The 21,655-nt window shown below is 39.7% G+C and overlaps 1 protein-coding gene and 1 long non-coding RNA gene across 2 annotated transcripts in view; both read right to left on the reverse strand.

Moving 5' to 3' along the window:
* Window positions 1-21,655, reverse strand: part of LOC126355417 (LIM domain only protein 3-like) — a 1,043,148-nt gene that overhangs the window by 267,903 nt on the left and 753,590 nt on the right. The gene's annotated exons all lie outside the window — the stretch shown is intronic.
* LOC126354199 (uncharacterized) lies at window positions 8,425-12,637 on the reverse strand. The gene is made up of 2 exons (XR_007565278.1): window positions 12,451-12,637; window positions 8,425-8,707 (listed from the first exon to the last, which is right to left on the reverse strand). It is a non-coding gene; the product is annotated as an uncharacterized LOC126354199 (long non-coding RNA).

Genomic DNA, 21,655 nt, shown 5'->3' on the forward strand with positions numbered 1-21,655 from the left:
CATGCAAATTCTCACTTTTTGTCGGTTTCAATAATTTTTCACCCTGTTATTCCAGTAAGCATACATATAAATGAATGAAGTAAGTTTAGGGTTTAACGTCTCGTCGACAATGAGGTCATTAAATACGTAATTGTACGGGACAAACTAAGACAACAGTTAGCCGCAGAGCGCCATAAAATGCTTAGTTAGCTCGCTTCCGCCATTTGACATATCAACTGAAACCATCAATGTCTCTCCAGTCGAGACGTAAAATGAGCTTCATTAATGGTATCTTCATTAATAATGCTCCTGCATTTGAAAGTGTGTTAAGCCACTCTAGTACGCATTGTGACGACAGTATTTTTCAGTGCTATACGCTGGAAATACATTGGCAGCCTATGATGCGAATGCCAAAGCGCACACACACAGTGGAGGCGCCAGCGTAAAACAACAAAACTACGCATGTGCATTGAAAAACAGTGTAAATATATGTCTGATACATGCTAAATTACAGATACACAGACGTGTAGACAAAGCAATAAGGAAAACCACATTCTTAAAAACGAAAACGACGTTATTTAACACATTAATATGCATAAACATCTGTATGACAATGGCCAACACCAGTAGTCAAGTAACCATATCTACAATAAATTGATAGACCTACAAGATCTACACCGCTTGACTTTTATGATAAGAAAATATCTTAACTATGACTAAACCATTGTCAGGCTTTAAAGAGTTTCAATGGTCAAAAATAAAACTACACCACACATAATAAATTAAATGAGATGGGTCGAAAAAAGTGGACAACGTGACAAATCATTAATATAAGTAAAAAAGTGGGCTTGAAGTAAATAAGCGACAAAGTGAAATACTGGAAGAGAGAAGCTGAAAATACGGAACAGATCAGTCATTATTACTATAACTGATTGCGAAGTATAGCGTAAAACAGTATTGATAAAAGGGAAAATCAATCGCTCGAAGAAAAATAAAGAATATCGTTAATTTCCAAGAACGTTTGCCTGTCGAAGAAGCGGGCTCCAAACGATAGATATCGAACTTGCGATTGTAAATCGATCGCGCGACTGAGGTGACGAGTGAGGTAAGTCAGTTCCTATCTAGTTACAAGTCTTTTAGTCAACATTCCTCTTTTGTCATTGCATTACTGATCACTGTAAACACTGCTCATAGCTCCCGCCACCACAGACACGTGGTCGATTTAGAATCGCAAGTTCGATATCTACCTTTTGGGGCTCACGGCTTCGATAGGCAAATATTCTTGGAAGTCACCAGAATACCTCATCCTCCGCGAGCCATCACGAAGTATGGACCTGAAACAAAGTATGTGTATCTATGTCCAGAAAGACACATTAATTTCTTACAGAAAGGACCCAACCAGCTGCAACCCAACACCTGAACTAAGGGAAACTGAAATACCTGCTTCTATCACGGTTGTGAGGTTTCAATATTCTCGCATGTCGAGTTATCGGAGTTTTGATGTTTTTTATCTTATCTTTTTGATTATTTGCGTCTCTGGTGAGTGGTTTGTTATACTTGGCAGATGTTTGTCTGAGATTAATGGAGTGTGGATCGACAATATTGCTTGCTGCTAGCTACAGATGGTAACGTCTCGCAGAGCAGCACACTGGCACAGCACGTCCACAGACTGACAAATTGAATTTAGAAAGAAAGAAAATACCGAAGGTATTGAAGGAAATACCGGAAGGTTGACGTAGGTATTATTGCTCATTATGTAATATAACACGGAATTGCGTAGCGACAAAATGGAGTAATAGTAATAACAATCACTCCGAAATCAACTCACACAAACTGCACTGCGTCTCATGTAATAAATCACATCTGAGTTAATCTATTAGTATTCATGTTGATCTGTAGTAGATAACGACCTGTTTAAAGTGTACTTACGTTGCCTGTAGCGTTTACGTGACGTGCAGCTTGAATCACGGAAAATGAAGAGGACAAATCGCGGATCAAAGATAGCCAATGAGAGAGACGTTCTTCATTTCTTTCACTTCGTTAAATAAAGGTAGCAGATATTTCCGAAGACATTCTCAGACACGAAGCTAAGAGTACGTCTTAAATTGTAATGGTTGAATGTTGAAAAAATAAGAAAAAAGTCATTGAGAAACTGTAATGAGACGATGTATTAAGCCAAACTGCTTTCCTACAAGCACCACACTATAAGCAGCTGTAACATTCACGCTGCAACAACATTCATGCTGTAACAACTGCCTGACTCGCAGACAGCCATGGATTGACATTTCTTTTAACAATAATAAACTCTTTGGTCTACCCTGTGTAGTTTACTTTGATATTTTAACAGGTTCAGTTAGATATAAACTTCATTTCATACCACAATCTTTGTAAGTTATTTGAGATTTTAGAAAAATGTATCACATAAGCAAAGAAATAAAGTTAAAACTTTTGCATAGACCAAAAATATAACAGTACAAGTACTCAGCGCCACTAATAGATGGCATTTTGTGCTTGTTACGTTTACACAATATTTACGTACACATCGAAATACTTTAAACTGTGTTATTCAAACAAGTTAAAAGATAAAGAAGATTATGACGTCCCTATATGTCTTGGATATGGGGTTATCTTAAACGTGTTTTGAATAATGAATTTTCTGTCATTACAAACGGAAGAAAATAAAGTCAACACATCAGAAACGCGGCGGTAACGTGTCAACTCATATGTCAGTAATGCCGTACTACAACAGCCTACAGTAAATGTAATAAAACCAAATTATGCAAATCACTATCTCATCCTCACTTCAAAATCTGAAGAAAATTCTTTTTAGTAGATCATTCAGTGCAGAATTCAGATTCGTGGTAAAAAATCACAGATCTTTGATGAGGTTATTGTTCTCGTCTTTTTTTCACTTTGCGACCGTGGAAGGAACAAATTCCTAGCCATCCCATGAAGTGCTGCCTTTGTCAGGATTCGTCCGCATGACTGGAAATGGCATTAGTTAAAAGCAGGTCCATCAGTGTAGCCGAAGACTGGTCACAACTTGTTTAAGTATTCTGTATAGTGTAGATATTTGATTACATTCATTTATTTTCTCTTTAGCAATTTTCGTCTTTCTACATTAATTTCTTTGTTTATTGTTACCTGATTAATTTGTCGGTGTAGGCTATATTGATAGGCCCCTGCTTTTTCCCTCTTTCGTTTCTTCATCAACTATTTTGCTTCTTCGAGATCCATAATGTATTTATTTTACATCTATCTCCAAGAAATTAACCTGGTTCAGTACATATCTATTCAGATAATTCCGTAAACTCTTCGATCAACTTCCGCATCAAAGACTTAATTTTTGAAGAGCGACTGGCCCTCAGAAGTACTGATCAATGGCTGTGTGCGAATAAAGAAAGGAAGCTTCAGGATTAACGTCACGTCGATGACGAGGTCAAGAGAGACAGGAGACAAGTTTGGGGAAGGATTGCGAAGTAAATTGTCCTTGTGCTTTTCAAATGAACGATCTGCGTATTTCCTTTAAGCGATTTAGGGAATCCACGGGAAAAATAAATGTCACGCATGTATATGATAAGTTTCGATCTTTACTAAGTTATGAGATGTCTCTATGGATACTGCGGGCACTAACTTAATATTTTTCCAAACTCTTTTATTATTCCATTGGCTAACTTTCGGCAGGTTCACCCGGTTATTGTGAGTATTTACAGGCACCGTGGTGAGGTTTAAAACAGTTGAAATGTATATAGATTCTGCCGTTTTGTACACATACACCAAGGACTGTAGTGTAATTTTCCTACTTATTCGTTATGTACGATGAGACTTCAAAAAGTACGTTACACATCATTATGGCAGGCCAAGTAACCTTTACTGGGTATTGCAATTCACTTGAAAGTGACACGAAAACATGATATTATTTTCCAACGTAGTCACCAGCTCTTTGCACACAGCGCTCGGAAAATTCCACCAATCGCTCATTTTATCGACGATAGAAATCCGCCCTTGGTCACGGAGCCTTTCGAGAACCGCTGTGCGAACGTCGTCATCGCATCAGAAAATCTGCCACTGGTGCGAATCAGTTCCTCGATTGCCTGGACGTTGGCGTCTGTGGTCGGTGTCGGTGGCCTTTCTTCTCGATCTGCGTCATACAGGTTAGTGCGGCCTTGGTGAATTCGTTGGCACCATTTCGTTATGACTGGACGCGATATTGCGTTTGGTCCACACAGTCGTCTTACCAAGACACAGTTTCACAATCGTACTAGTCCGCATTCTTCAGATTTAGAATATGTTTCCGGTTCCGTCTCATGTTACTCCTACAGTGTGGGGTACCTATTAACCATACCGCAGCAGGACATTGTCTGCTTGAATCCCAGCACATGTACTCTCTTCTGATGAAGCACCGCTCTCGTTGCGCTCCGGTCTTCGAGTGAGACAACATTTGGGTCTCACTTTCTGAACCCCTTTCGTGTTGCTTGACGTTTAAGGTATGGTGTTTTAAAATTATTTATTAAACGCAAGCGCGGAATTCAACACACTTGGTTTAATATTAAAAACGAAAACACTTCCTAATGTTCTGAAAAATCATATTTATGTAGTCACAAGCCGACTTTCGGTTTCTCATGCCATCTTAGGTGACAAATGAATATTGCAAAGACAGATACACATGATCTGCGACTGGCACAGATGTTACCTGTACATAAGATGCGAAACGATGAAGTGTTCATGTGGGAAAATATTACAGTAAGTATACTACCTAAAAGAAAGGAGGTTAAACAAAGTTTTTATGTGGAGGTACATGTAAGGAATGATGAAAAATAAGATGAATTTACGGTTTGTATCTAGCGTTTATAACGAAAATTTAATTTAACACAGGGCAAAATGGAAACTGAGACTGATCATTTAATAGTAGGCTGGCATTCTGTATCATCATGTGTTTGCATATTTCCAGTATTTTTAGTAGGGTCAACTTCCTGCTTTTCTTGACAGAATGTAAAACTTCACATTCTACATTATACGAATGGTTTTCTGCTAAAACGTGATCTGTAAATGTTGAATCTTTCTTCCCTAAAAGCCAGCCCCTCTCATGTTCACGTAGTTTAATTGCCACAGTTCTGCCTGACTGACGAATGTACGCTTTTTCACACTGTTTGCCAAGGGTTATAATTCGTCTTTACTACTGAATAAAGTTTTGATATGTTATTTGTATTATACAGTGCAGGTCTTTAGTTGCGGTACATTAGCTTCTTGCAAAATTATCTGTAATGTTGACCAATATATGGAATTTTGCACCAGGCTTTGAAACCATTGAGTGATTACTGTCGGTCAACGTACAAAAGTGGTGTAATTTTATTCATTTTATTTTTTTGTCAGATATTATCAATCAGGATAGAACTATAGCCATTGCTGGAAGCGATTTGGGACAATAGGAAGCGATGCACCGTTGAATAAAAAGCTGTGTGTTTGCCCTGTGTGGATGATAGGAGCTGGTAGGTGTTATCGTATCAGTAGTTACGTTTTTTCTGTAAATGATAAATATGTGTTTTCTTGTATGAATATCTATATTAAGGTCTCAGAAATTTATAGAAGAGCCCCTCTGCTCCATTGTAAATTTTCTCATGTTGTGAGTTTAAATGCTGTAGTATGTGTCTAATAGTACCGGTCCACAAACACAGCACGTCATCGGGTATCCGAATCCTTATTTTACATCTAAGTGGCTCTTTCTGTAAGATAATTTATTGAAAGTGTCCACGAAAATATTGAATAGTACAAGAGTAAGAGGTGAAACTATACCTAAGCCATCTGGCTGAGTATAATAACTTTGGATAGCACATGACTAAGAGGTAAGCCCATAGTTAGGCTAACAGGCCTAATTCTGTTTTACACACATTTGAGTAACAACAATTATGCCATGTCATTCCACAGGATTTGCTTTGGATTAGTGAGAAGAATCTGTTAGTGAGATTTTTCTAGGCATTCATCACTAGAAACATTTGTAAGTAAGCTATTAGTTTAGAACTGGGTGGATTTGCGTATCTTCAATTTTATCAACAAGAGCCTTAGAATTTATGATAACATGGTTTGGTTTTATGATATAACCGAGGTCTTTCGCTAGTAGGTAACATGGAGCAGAAAAGGAAGACACTAACGTGCGTATTGGAACACCATATTTATGTAATTTGGGTAAGCCATGTAACCTAGAAGCCGTGGGGTTCATATTAACTAGCACACTGCTTTTGGTTTCAGATATAATATTTTAGGTGATTTGATAGTGATTTTTATTTGTTCGTTGGAAGCTGCAATAGGATTTTTTGTAGGTGCTGGGAGTCGGAATTATCACGGGAGTGATTCACTTTTATATCGTAATCACCTTTGTTCAAATGAACTAAGCTGTTTGATTTATCGGCTTTGGTAGCGATGAAATTCGTGGAGATTATTTTATTCTTGCACTTGGTTTACTTACTTGTGTCGCAACATTCGACTTACATGCTGAGAACGACACTTCTCCACATACCGTTATTTGGCGTGTCAGTTGTCGGAACAAGCATTATAAAGTGACTAAACGCAGCGTCATACAAAGTATTCGATACTCCAACCACGTTTAGAGGTTCCATAATGGATCAGAGAAGTTTTACTAAATTGTCTTCATAAATACAAAAATAAGAATTTGCTTCTGCCAACATCAACGGGCATACTGTTTGTATTATCTAGCAATAAGTCTGTCCTAGCATTTGAATAGAAGTAAGGATAGTATCGTCGGTCCCTCCGGGTAATTTGGACTCCCAAATATACAATAAACAACACGGTGCTTTCTGGTGGTGAATGCATCAATTAATAGTAGTAATCTTTAGTTTTGTCTGTAGAGAGCCCCGATGCAGTAGCTAGTTTTACCAGTGAACAGCGAGTTTATCTCCTTTTTCACCGCCGACAAAAACTTAGTCAGGTAGGCATTTGGAGCAGTATTGGTATACTTATGTCTGTGAAGGTACTCACTGTGATGTTTTACTTCTATTGCAAATATCCCAGTGTTAATACTGTAGTTTACGCTTAAGGTGAGACAATAAGTTTATGTACACAAACATGTATTATGACCCCTAGCAATATGAGCTCCCCAATAAAAATAGCCCAAATTATAATGACTGCTTCTGTGAAATTTAGCGTTGCAGATGACTGATAAAGAGTTTACGCATAGAGGGAAACAAGAAATAAGAACTTAGGGTAAATAAGACTCAGTAAGGGTTTACAGGCACTATCAGAGAAAAGAATGGGCCTAAAAGTGCTGCCGGCCTTTGTAGCCGAGCGGTTCTCGGCGCTTTAGTCCGGAACCGCACTGCTGCTACGGTCGCAGGTTCGAATCCTGCCTCGGGCATGGACGTGTGTGCTGTTCTTAGGTTAGTTAGGTTTAATTAGTTCTAGGTCTAGGGGACTGCTCACCTCAGATATTAAGTACCATAGTGCTCAGAGCCATTTGAACTATTTGAACCTAAAAGTGCAGCAAAACTATTTCTGTGCGTAGAGCAACCCTACAGAGGCTCTTTCCTGTTGACTACCTTTTGAAGAAGTTAATACAGGAAAGAACGCGAGAAGAAATTCCAAGAAGATATTCAGAAAAGAAAACAAAGTGACGAGAAAGAACGTATGAAGGGTTGTGTAAGAGGAAGGATGTGTCCTGCATCAAAGAACGAAAAAAGGTAATAAAAAAGAAAGATCCCCATGAAATCTTGAAAGTGACAATTACTTCTGCCCATCAAAGATTCTGATAAGGAGTCACGTTATTCTGACGTAGTTTCGAGTGAGTCAGACCCTGAAGCTGCATTTGATGTTAGCAAGCCTGTCAATGACGACACTGCTTGCGTATTTTGCGGTGTGTTGTATACAGAGGACTGTAGTGAGCGAACTGTGGATGCACTGGATGCTTGTGAAATGTGGGCCCACGATGAGTGTACGGGTTCTGGAGACTGACAACTATTTGTGTGATTTTTGTGAATAGGTAAAGTTTTTTTCAAAATACTGAAGCTGTATGAATCGTTATACACATAATTTTTTTTATAAATTTTAGTGTTGGGACGATCTGCAAGTAGAATTCCACATTGTACACTCTTGCAATTATATCTGATTCAATAAAACTGCGTTACTTGTAAGTTCTGGTTTAATCTTTTGAGTTTATCCGTGGGGCTCAAATTATCAGCAAATCACTTTTCGCAGACTGTGTAAGGTTCCATGAAACAAATTTCGTTTTTTGCCACGTTCATCATTCCTGAAAAACCGTGTGATAAATAAATGAAAGATATGTCATTGTATGTGCACAGCAACTTTTATGTATATAGTAATGAATTGTGGCAGTAAATATAAAATATTAAAATGGGGGCGCAACGTACCACCTCTTTCTCTACGGGAATGATACAATGAGTCGACGCCTTAGGTATTAAGCAATTAAATACAACATTAAGTGTTACTGCATTTTATTTTTATGAAACCAGAGGCTACACTGTTAGTAAGGTGTCGTCAAGAAAACCCATCGACGAATCAAATCAGCATCAGATGCCTATCCCGGGAAGAAGCCGGGGTAGATTCCGCCGGGGATGCCACCAGGGTAGATCCCTCCAGGGTAGATACCGCCCGGGTAGATGCCTCCAGGGTAGATACCGCCCGGGTACAACAGTCCACCACCTCCTCCGTGAGGCATGGCGGCTGCCACCGCAAACGCCACCGCTGCGACTAAAAGTACCTGCCGCACAACACATAGTTTCAGTACTGGTAATACTTTGCCGTCTTCTACCGAAAACACAAAATTATAAATACAGCATTCTACTTTGAATTAATAATATCTACATCTACATACATATTCCGCAAGCTTTCGTATTGTGTGTGGCGGAGGGTATCTTGTACCACAACTTGTCATTTTGTTTCCTGTTCCTCTCGCAAATAGAACGAGGGGAAAACGACTGTCCTTACGCGAAATGTATGTTGCCGGCAGAAGAATCGTTCTGCAGTCACGTTAACATGTTGGACTCCAAATTTTCTCAATAGCGTTCCTCGGAAAGAACGTCACCATCCAGGGACCCCCATTTGAGTTTCTGAAACATTTCCCTAATACTTGCGTGTTATTCGAACCTACCGGTAACAAATCTAGTAGCCCACCTCTGAATTCCTTAGATGTCCTCCTTCAGTCTGACGTGGTAAGGATCCCAAACACTCGAGCAGTACCCAAGAATAGGTCGCACTATTACCCGAGGTGTGGTCTGTTTTACGGATGAACCACATTTTCCAAAAAAAAATTCTAATAAACCAGAGTAGACCATTCGCATTCCATATCGTAATGCTCACATTTTCGTTCCATTTCTTATCGCTTTGCATCGTTACTCCCAGACATTTAAGAAATGTGACTCTGTCAAGCAGGATGCTGCTAACGCCATATCCGAACATTACGGGTTTGTTTTGTTACTCATCCGCATACATTTATATTTTTCTACATTTAGAGCTAGCTGTCATTTATCACACCAGGTGAGAAATTTGTCTAAGTCACTCAGCTTCAACACCTTCCCGTACTCCACAGCAACATCAGCAAACAAGAGCACAGTGAGTTCTAATACTTAAGTAGTCTTAGAGCAACCCACATATCTGTGAACCTATTCTATATTCTCGTACATTCGTTAACAGTCTGCAGGGGGGCACCGTTTCAAACGCTTTCCGGAAATCTAGAAATGTCTGCCTGTTGTCTTTCGCTGCATATCATGTGAGGAAAGGGCAAGCTGAGTTTCGCACGAGCGATACTTTCTAAAACCGTGCTGATTCTTTACATAAGCTTATCGGTTTGAAGAAAATTTGTTGTATTCGAACTGAAAACATGTTCAAGGATTCTGCAGCAAACCGATGTTAGGGATATTGGTCTGTAATTTTGCGGGTCCGTTCTTTTATCCACTTCTACACAGGAGTCACATGCCCTTTTTCCAGTCGCTAGGGACTTGGTGCTGGGCGAGAGATTTGCGATAAATGCAAACTATGTAGGGGGCCAATGCCGTATCGTACTCTTTGTACAAAACCGAATTGGGTTTACATCCGGACCTCTAGACTTCTGCGTTTTCAACTCTCTCAGTTGTTTCTCTACGCCAGGGATGCTTATCATAATTTCATCCAGATCGTAGGCCGTGTGATGTGTCAAACGACGGCATGTTTGCACGATTCTCCTGCCTGAACGATTTCTTAACTGCCACACCAGACTGATCGACGAATGACTGGATGGAAGCGTTAGATTAAAAGGCGTACGATTAGAATTTTCTGTCGTTCTTGACCAGATCTTTTGTTAATGCATGAAGTTGTAGTTGTATGCTTCGCGCATGGCTCTTTTCACAGACACAAGAATCTGTACTAATCTTTAGCTGTCGTTTATTTGTGCGTTCTCTTTTGAATCGAGAGTGCAACAACCTTTGCTTCCTCAGCATTTTCCGAACTTCATTGTTAAAACTCTCACAGTCTTTTCCGTCCTTAATCCACTTACCAGGCACATACATTTCCAGAGAACGATTTACAATCTGTTTAAACTTTGCCCATAATTCCTGTACGTCCATCACACCGGAACTAAACAATGTCAGTGCAGTAAGTGAGATGCTAACAGCTGCTTATCTCCTTTTCTAGCAGAAACAATCTGCTAGCGTTCTTGACTGATTTATTAATTTTCATGACCATAGTTGCTGTAAGACAGCTTACCCTGTTACTGATTAATTAGTATTTCATGAACTGTTTTTTCAGTTCTAGGTGAGGAATTTGCTATTAAATATTCAGGGATAATACAAGAAAGTGATACGAAATACAGTGACCAGAAAAGATACTTTCCGCCTATTTTGGTGCAAGGACCCTTGGTCTCCAACAGCTCTTTGCAGAGTAACTGCATTTCCTTCGATTTATTGCCCCCTCTTAAATTTGTATCTGTAGCGCATTGAAAATATCTGCAGTAGGCTGTAACAGACGGTAAGCGCTGTGTGTCTCTTTTGGAAACAAACTTGTTCCATTCACTCGGTGTACTTTCAATTGAGAACAGTGGAGTACGTTTTATTCTTTACGCTCAGGTTTGCATTCAGTAATGATCGGCTATGTCTCTGGCGTGTTTTTCAACAATGTTCGTTGTACGTTAACTGAGATACACAGCAATATGACTAGTATTACTGATGAAGTGTTGGCGGATAGGTATATCGTGCATTGGTTCTCTGAATGCTTTACCGTGAAGGGCACGACGACGCTATGCTGAACTCTTTCAGCGGCGACGAAAAATACGTCACAGTACTTTTGTACCTGATAGTTGTCGCCTCAGCTCGTGTCTTGTATTGTACGTTTTGTTGTTCGCGTATTAATGTCTTTTTATTGTTCACAAAAACAAAGGTATTTGTGCAACAAACTGAATAAAAAGTAATTACAATATTACTCTGCGATGAGCCACGGGAATCAACGTATGCCTCGAAGCAAAAAATATCTCTGAACAGTCTTAGAAATTTTGTCATTGGAGCTCAGGTCCCCACTGTACTCGTTGGCAAGTTAATTCCCTTTTTAACATTGGTAAGGAAACGTACCAACCCATGAAGGATTAAAATTTATGAAAGACAAATTGTTAAAAATTATTTTGTCGAACTGCGTTCTTGTCGTCCAGACAGTCATTGTCAGTTCATTTTATAAAACGAATACTCCAACATTTAAGAATTTAAATAAATCCAATATTTCTACGAGGCATACATACATTCTACACAGATTCGTTATCAATTTACAGTGCGTTTGTCTGTAGTTCAGGTTACAAATTACCCATATAGTTATACTAGCTATTGTCATGTATGCTTTAGTTTGTGAGAACTGAACAGTCGGGTGTGCAAATTCCAGAAGTCACATATGAGTACCGTATTGGTAATTCTTGTTAGCATATAGTGCTGTACTATTAAACGTATTAGAGATACAAAGGGAATACGGAATGAAAACTTATAGCGACGCGATTCCGTGACTTCAACCGGCGATTTAATTTCACAGGCAGCAGTAACATGCATTCGGATAGATTCAACGCACAACACATTATCCTCATCTTCCACAAGAGGAATAAAGAAGGATAAGTACTGATTGTTAAAAAATTACAGGATAAATTCAGAATGAGAGATTACTTAAATGCACGACAATTGCCATAGCTCAAATTCACTTGCAGACTTACGATGACTAACAACTGACGACTATGCTGCTTTCGTTTCACTGTTTTGGAAGCAGCCCTAATGAATTCATACCCAGAATAAAATCTGTGCTTGATAAGATATTTAGCACTTAACCTAAAGGACATATTTGTACCGAGTTTGACTTTCGGCTTTGTCTTGTGAAAAAAGCTCTATAACTATTACTCTAGTATTCAGGGAGATAACTAGCGAATTTCGTACTTACACTACAGTAGGCCAAAGATTTTAAAAATTGCAGTTTTTTAATGATGACCAGAGCTGTGGTACTCACCAGGAGAAGCTTCATGTTGATCCGAATGCGTGAGACGACTGCTGCTGAGAGGACGGGCGGCAGCTTTTATGCGGCCCCGCTGGCGGCGCACGCGACCGATACTGACGTCGACGGCGGCCGTCCAACGTCGTGCCGGTGTAATGTTGATCGCACTTCGGCTGCCGCCGACGAGAACATTTCGACGTCAGCGAAGTCAGCAGCAGCGCTCCGACCGTCAAGGTGACACTGCCGCCTTTTGTCGTCTCTAAACGCCTTGGTGACAACTGTTTCCTTCCGCGAAACGACTTGTTTGTGTTTACTAGAGGTACTTCCATACAAGGCGCTTGCAAAATATGTACTGAGAAACAAAGGGTATGTCGCTACGATATCACGATATGATCTCTCGTGAACTAAGTCAGCTGTCTGTACAGTTTACCGTATAATAATAGGTTTGTATGGTTTACCGTTTAATAACAGATGCGAGATCAATGCCAGCAAAAGACGAACATGAGTGTTCCTGGATTCATACATACTCAGACAATAAGAGTGGTGTTTGTCGCTCTACCATGACGTTGGTCATACGCGGCCGATATTTAAAGAAACAAGATATAAGATAATATTTTTTAAGTATAATTCAATAACTGAAGAGAGCGGGAGACAATGAAGATTCTCTGTAGATAGAAGTAGCTGATTCTGATTTCGGTAACGGGAAGAACAAACCAGAAAGAGGACAGAGTTATGTTACAGAGTCTTTGTGGAATAAACTTTATGTTACATCTGAAATCACTCAGGAAATGTTTCACTGGATAAGAGCACGAAAAGGTGTTCGCGATGACAGGACAGAAACATCTTTTTTAGTTTCTGAAGTACAGAGATGGGAAGAGAACCGAAGTACTCTAACAAGTCATCGTTTAATGCTAATTCTGTAATTATCATCTTTAGTCCATTACTTTAAAAATCGTGTAAGAGAGAGCGATGTAGTTTCATATTCAGTAAATGAGCTTTACGAAAAGTTTAAGAAATCTTTAAATGTCTTCCAGAACAAGGTTCTAGTGAAGGTGATTTGCCGTTGCCTCCTTGGATCTCTTATGAAGAGTGTACAGGTGTCTCGTAGTTGGCTTCAAGTGTGCTCGTGCAGAGTGGTATTGCATTGTGAGTGTGCTTTTATGAATGAGGTATAGGGAGAGGATGAAACCCTGTGACGGACCGTAGCTTACACTTCTGCAATAACTGTGAAGGGACCGATGAGCTAAACGTCTCCTTTTAGTCAATGAACCTCAGTCAAGAGCTTTATACGCCCTCAGTCCATGACATGCGGCAGAGAGCTTTATGATTTAGTTCAGGACATTCCCACAAAATCTAGTAATCCTAAACGCTCTAAACTCCCCTTACTCTGCCAAATAATGGTTTTCTAAATTTCATCTACTACCAGGAAATGTGCCGGGTGCCTCTGAGCACAGCACCACTGCACACGCTCGTACATGGGGACGGATATATGAAAGATAGTAAGACGATACATGATCTAACTGTGTTCTCTTATTCTCTAACTAAGCGTTATAAAATCTCACAGCAATAAGTATCTTAAAATTATTATGCTATCCATGTATCCATTAAAAAGAAAAAAAATACTACTTTAATTTAAATTAAAATTCAAACCAGCACTATCCCCGTAACATATTAACATCTAACTTCTTTCACTTCATAAATTTAAATCCTGTGATTGTGATACAAAGAACACCATTCAAAAGAAATTTAACTTACACGAAATAATTTAAAAGGAGGAAATTAATTAATTCTGATCTAAAATAACGAAATAGCGACTGTACTCCAAAAGCTTGTGACGTAACAGCTGCGTTTGCGTTGATGCTAAGTTGGTAAAAGCTTTATGTGGTGCGTTATTCAGACGAAGTAGAGGATTAGAAATGTTGCACTACTGGAAGCTGGCGAAGAACGTTCGCAACAATAAATAACCATGCCAGCTTAAACTTCAGTGGCGGCCAGAATTGCACTCTTTTATCTTTGCTTTTCGTGGAAAACTCTTATCTAGCTGATCCATCGAAAATTACGGAACCAGTCTTTCTTGTTTCTAAAACTCTACAAGGACTTTTCTATAAGTCTGGCTCGCCTAGCACTGCTGGAATAAACGTTATGGTTGTTAATGGAATAGAGACGACTATGGGTTGCTTGCATAATAAAACTTTTACTTTGCGGTGGAAATTACAGTGTCACGAAACTTACTTAATGATTTCTACCGCCGCGCGGGATTAGCCGAGCGGTCTCAGGCGCTTCAGACATGGACTGTGCAGCAGATCCCGGCAGCCGTTCGAATCCTCCCTCGGCCATGGGTTTGTGTGTTTGTCCTTAAGATAATTTTGGTTAAGTAGTGTGTAAGCTTAGGGACTGATGACCTTAGCAGTTAAGCCCCATAAGATTTCACACACATTTGAACATTTTTTTGACTGCTACCATGTGTTCACTGAGAAATTTCCAAGGATTTCACTAGCACCGATCGTGTGAAACACAGAAATTTCTTGTTTCACCGCATGCTGGCCTAGCAAAATAGATACTGGCTTAGAGAATATCGGAACAGATGCAAATGGTTAGTTTGAATTTCCAGCAAGCGTAAACTAATAAAGTCGCTTTTGATTAAGATACATCGTTAGAAGCAAACACTGCCCGAAATTCCTGAAGGATGTGTAACACGATCGTCAGCGCTCAAGATGTACAGGAGGGCGTGTTGAAAAGCAATGCCTCCGAATTTTTTATTCCGTTCCCAATATCGTTCGAGGTATTACATGTCGTGCATGTTACTAGATCGAATTTCCCGCTTCGCTGACACATGTTGCTGACACATGTTGCAACCGACTGACGCTAGAGGGCTCTGAATTGTAGGGTGCAACATGGCGGTTTGTAACGTAATTATGTCAGTCTGTGAGAAACAGAGTGCTATAATTGTATTTATAACCAGAGAAAACTTCGTCCACAAATAGAGCACTCTTTCCTTCAGAATTAGAATGCCATAGCACACACGAGGTTGCGATAGCTGCAAAAATCCGACGCTTTGGGTTCACTGTCATCCGTCATTCTTCTATATTTCCTACTCGGCCGCATCCGATTTTCTTCTGTTTCCTAACCTTACAGAACACCATCGATTTCTTCACTTTGTTGATGATGAAGCGGTGCAAGCAGATTTAATGTTGTGGTTCCGTGAACAAATTCAAGCTTTGTACAGTGCCGCTATTAAGAAACTGGCCTCTAGTTGGGAGAAGTATGTGCGTCGTCAGGTTGACTGTGTCGTTATGAAAGAATAAGATGTAAAATGTTAAAAAAGTTTAATTTATTTCATAGATTTAAGAGTTTTCACATAAAAAATTCGGAAGCATTACTTCTCAGCCCTCGTACAAACGACGCGGTAGAGAAGGTTTTTTGTTCTCTGGAACCCTTTGTAGACGATACAAATCTAAGTCTCGTCATAATCAGATTCCGAGAAACTTGAAAATATCGGGCCCTTGGTGAAAAACCTGTCGGCCGAGCCTCAAGCCTAAACTGATACCTGTATAAAGTAAAGTCCTCTGTCGTGATTTCTTCCCGTATTTTCGGGCTAATCAGAGGAACTACTTGTAGGGATTTTGAATGGTTGTCACTAAAAGAAAGATTGATTCTCGAGAAGGTTTTGTGTGAAACAGTTTATGAATATTTCATGCAAATTGTCTGGATTATGATGAATTATAGGTCCACGCTGCGGTGAAAACGATACAATTGTCGTCTAGTGGTGAATGGCAGAACTCTTCGAAATCTTTGTGAGCACAGGAGGTTGGAGTAAGGCCGCCAAGCCGTAACACCAGACCAACACAAGCTATCGCCACCGGGAAGCCAGTGTGAGCCACTGCTGACTTGTTAAAAGACCTGTGATGCTGCACATATCAGATACTAAGTTGATAAGAACAGAATTTTTAGTTTATAATTAATGTTTATGGGGTGTGAACGTATGTATAGGGAAATGTCACACAAAAATTGTACCTCTGGATAGTCTGAATCACGAGGAAGGTTTGTGGTAAGAACACTAAGCAATAGTTCACCCGATTGCAGCATCATGATGTCGCTAGATACTCCTACCTGGAGGCTGGAACAAGCTCAAGGCAAACTGGTGCTGCAGTCAGGCAACCTGACAGCACGGTAGCTCAAAGCTCTCATCACAGCCTCAGGCAGCTTCTCTAAATGCTACTTACATATAGAATAGGTAAATTCGAGCCTCCTTAGAACTTTACTGCTGAGTCTCGCTTAAATTATTTAACTTACAGAGAGGTGGCAAAAAGTCATTGGACACCTTCTAACATAATGGCGGACCTCCTTTTGGTCGGAGTAATTTAACAGCTCGATGTGACACGTACTCAACATGTCGTTGGAAGTTTCCTGCATATATACTGAGCCACGTTTCACCTACAGCCGTCCCCAACCGCGAAATTGCTCCCGGTGCAGGATTTTGTACTCGAACTAACCTCCCATTACATCCCATAAATATTCGGTGGGATCCATGTCGAGTGATCTGGGTGGCTAAATCATTCTCTCGAATGTCCAGAATGTTCTTAAAACCAACCACGAATAATCGTGCCCTGGTGACGTGCAGCATTGTCATCCATAAAAATTCCGTCGTTGTTTGGGAACATGAATTCCATGAACGGCTGGAAATGGTCCCCAAGTAGCCGAACCTAACCATTTACAGTCAATTATTGGTTCAGTTGCATCAAGGACCTAGTCCATTCCATGTAAACGCAGCCCACACCATTACGGAGCCAACACCAGGTTGCACAGTGCCTTGTTGACAATTTGGGTCCATGGCTTCGTGGAGTCTGCTTCACACTCGAACCCTACCACCATCTTCTATTAACGGAAATAGGTACTGATCTGACCAGGTCACAGTTTCCCAGTCGTCTAGGGTCCAAACGATATTGTCATGAGGCCGGGAGATGCGCTGCAGGCGAAGTGCTGTTAGCAAAGGCACTCGCGTCGGTCGTCTGCTGCTATAGCCCATTAACGCCATATTTAACGGCACTGTCCTAACGGATACATTCGTCGAACGTTCCACATTGATACCTGTGGTTATTTCATGCAGTATTGTTTGTCTGTTAGCACTGACAACTATTCACAAATGCCGCTGCTCTCGGTCGTTAAGTGAAGGCTGCCGGCCACTGCTCTCTCCATGGTGAGAGGTAAGGCCTGAAATTTGGTATCTCGGCACACTAGACACTTTGGATCTCGTAATACTGAATTCCCTAATGTTTTTAGAAATTGAACGGCCCATATGTCTAGTTGCAACTACCATCCCGCGTTCAAAGTCCATTAATTCCCGTCGTCCGGCCATAATCACGTCAGACACCTTTTCACATGAGTCAGCTAAGTATAACTGACAGACCCGCCATACGCTGCCCTTTTTACGCCTTGCATACGCGATAGTATCGCCATCTGTACATGTGTTTATAGTTATCTCATGAGTATTGTCACCTCATAGTGTATGAAAGTAATGATAAAAGTTACTTAACATAGTTGTCTGAGTTTTAGTGCTACCAGTGTGAAGCTGGGACAGGTTGTTAGTTTTTTATATCAAGCTCCTAAAAGAGAAAAGCAGGACACTGCTTAACAATGTATCAGTGCCCGGAATCAAGTGTCTAGAAATGTGTAGTTATTTGAAATTTACATGACTTCTTAAATTGAGACGTGTGAATGACATATGCCAGATGTATTAGTATAAAATTCCTAGAGAGATGTAAGACACCTAAATAATTTTTCGGCTTCAGCTACTACAAATTTTGAATAAAGTTGCAGATCAACAAATGTCATACAACATAATAATTTAACTCTTCTGAAAAATTCTTGGATACTATTGGTCTGTCAGAGAACCTTACCAGTTGCGTTAACCACGCGTTTCATCCCTAGTTTATTTAGGCAATACAGGAGAGTTACAGAAATGTACTTCAAATTCTAATTCGGAAGGTGCTAGAAGAAAGCTTCTGTGGTTTACGGTGTGCCTCATCTCAATACTTGGGGAATCCATGTTCCTATACCTGTCAAGAACCATATTAATTCCTCATTTCGCATCTCATGTAATGACAATGGGCATAAAATTAGGAAAGTATTTCTTATTATGGGTCATGTAAGAGTGAAACAGAAAGAGGACATACATTTTATTGTTACCTTACCATTAGTGTGAGTTTAGGAATAATTTTGATGATGATACGCCATTTTCGGTAACAAAATTTTATTTTCTTGTTTTACATCGACCAAAACTTCGCTTTCAAGAAGGACTCGTTGACTACATCCACTTCCGTTAAGCACATCGTGGTAAATAAACGACATAGTTGTTTAATAATAGTTGAAAAAGAGATGTCTTGGACGAGATAAACGAAGTACATAATTATTAATGCTTACCTGCATTTGACGATGAAACATTCCTGTTCAGCATCAGTGAAAATCTTCCTGATTTGCATTTGTACTTCAAATAATGTAACAGCTTATGACCGGTCTGCAGTGTTCAAATGATACAATACGTAGCAGATGAAACAAAATTACTCTTGGAAGTTAAAGATTACTTTTAAATTCTTGGATACACTGTGCATGATACCGTGCGTAAATGAAGGTAATCATTAACAAAAGTTTATTTATTTCACTTATATCTATTGAGATAATTTTTCACGTAAACTAGCAACTATGTCATTAACTGAGCGCTAGATGATAAACTGAGGCATACAAAATGCCACTGTATTCCTTAAGAATAAAGTTGTAGCCTCGAAACGTGTTTAGAAAGAGGAAGAATAGAATATTTTGACTGCAGCGGCGTATTATTAACAAAAATTTCCTATCCTGTAAGTTTCTGTCACGGACTGTCCCCGACTAAATGGCCGTCAATAAAGCACCAATGTAAGTTTACCCTCTAGCGGCTTTCGCAACCCATGCTAATCACTACAGAAAAACGAAAGCTATTCTGTAATTTCTAAATAGTTTATTTGTTACATAAACTGCAGCAGAACATATCACTGACCGATTTCAAAACATACATGATAAATGGTTTATATGAAATAATGTGAAAATTATATATTATTTTTAATTTTGTTACATCGAGTAACCTCCGCTACAAACGTGTACGTGCAGTGGTTTGCGGACTAGACATGGACTGTAGATGAAAACATATCCGCCTTGCTACATTAGCTCAGTTCATACTAGTTTAGAGAGCGCCGTTTCCAAGTATGTTAAATCATATCCTTCCATTACATTCATTTCATGTTTGTAGATGTAAGTCATGTGACAAAACTCTGTTTCTAGTGTTACTTAGTAGCTCTTATTGTGTTGTCACACAAACTGAAGGTTTCAACTCGTACGTCAGCCGTGTTCGGTACTGCAGGCTATGAAATAAAAAACTACTAGTAAATCGTGAATATCCACACTTGGAACCGGAATGTATCCTCCAATACATGCAGTGAGAGTATTACAGCAACACATTTTCTTCAATCACGATTCAGTTTGCAAACCGACGATGTATGCCTATGCCTGCACGACGTTTCGGTCAAGAAAACCTGTAGACTTTCAGTCATCAGTACCATACTGACCTAACTGCGAGAGTTGCGTTTGAATGAATGGAGCTCAAATTACCTTCCTGAGATTCTAGTAATTTTCGTGGTGTACCTAAATCACCCAAGCTGAATGCCGGAACGGTACCTGCTGCATTCTTGTTAGTCGGAGGTATTTCAGCAACGATGTTACTATCTTTGCTAACTAGTCGATAAACCCTAACATTTCTGTAGTGTTGTCTTAAGCATACACCAGATCTGCGACTGAGCTGGAGTAAGCTTGTGTGCTTAGAGGGCGCACTTTAGTGACCCCAACTTAAAGGGTAACTTGTGTCCCACATTCTCCGGAGCAGTCGACTGTTTCAGCACAGGTCAGGTTGGCACTTCGCCAGCTGTAGAGGAGAGTATCTGTGCGGCAGAAAATTAAACTGCTGACATTAGCATTCCGATGGGGAACAAGATCTCCTACTGTGTGCATCGCACAAATTGCTCTCTCGACCTTGAGACGTTGCCACCAAAAGATTGGGAGACTCCTCTTGAGACCCGCAGGGTGCGACACATGTGATTCAGACAGTACTTAAGACCAGCAGTAGAACTCTGGGGGTAACGGCTTAGTGGTAGACATTTCATAGTGATGTTCAAGATTACACGAAACTTTTATGTGCTCGTTTGCAGAACAGATTTCAATTGATATTTCCTTCAATCTAAGAACAAAATCAAGATCAATTTCTAAGACCGCTAGCACCGCTAAAGGGAGTTGTTTTTATGTTGCCCGCTCTTCTTTTCCTTCCCCAGATGCCTGATCGCGGGGAACCTACTGCTCCTCACACCTCTATGAAAGGGATAAAGAAAAATTATAACAAAAGGTTTGTGGTAGTGTGCCTAACGTTGTTCTACTGGCGAGTAAAAATATTTGCATAACTAACATTTTTGTGTGTTGTGCAATCCCATTGTTTCCACAAAAGCAAATCTCATCTCCATCGCAAGAGCGAGTAAGTGAGCAGTGTGTCGTGCGTTCTACACGTTGCCTTTCCTCCCGTCCTGTGCTCCAGTTTCTATTTAAGATTATTCGCTACTGAAACTACAAGAAATTAATTTGCTAAGCTATAAATGCAATATCATAAATAATGAAAGCCAGTTTATTAGAAATATTCAGACTACTCCTTTTTATTAATTTCCTTTATGATTATTGTTGAGACTTAAGTATATACCATATACATATAAACAATAATAAAAATATCAACATTTATAAGCTGACGACTTTGTATTAATGACAAATTCGGAAGGTGAGCTACAAAAATCATTCATTTTTTCAACTTAAATTGATATAATTATAATTTTAAACTGCCAATAAATAAAACAATGACATTCTTTAGGAAACAGCCAGAATGAAACGAAATTGTAGGTGATGATCATATTTTGGAAGAATTTCAGCATATTAATTACCTACGGAGGTATATTACTGTGGATGAAGATAATGATGGTGACACTGAATTACGGAGATATCAGAATAAATGTGGCATTGTAAGCTGAACCTCAAAAAATTCACGAACAGTCAGAAAAATTAAGTTATGTGAAGTGATGGCTGTACCTGTTCTATTGCGTGGCAGTGACTCCTAGGTTATGAAGAACAGAGATTCTAGCCACGTTCAGGCGGTTGAAAT

The sequence above is a fragment of the Schistocerca gregaria genome, chromosome 3 (genome assembly GCF_023897955.1).
Source record: "Schistocerca gregaria isolate iqSchGreg1 chromosome 3, iqSchGreg1.2, whole genome shotgun sequence".
NCBI classification, from domain to species: Eukaryota; Metazoa; Arthropoda; class Insecta; order Orthoptera; family Acrididae; genus Schistocerca; species Schistocerca gregaria.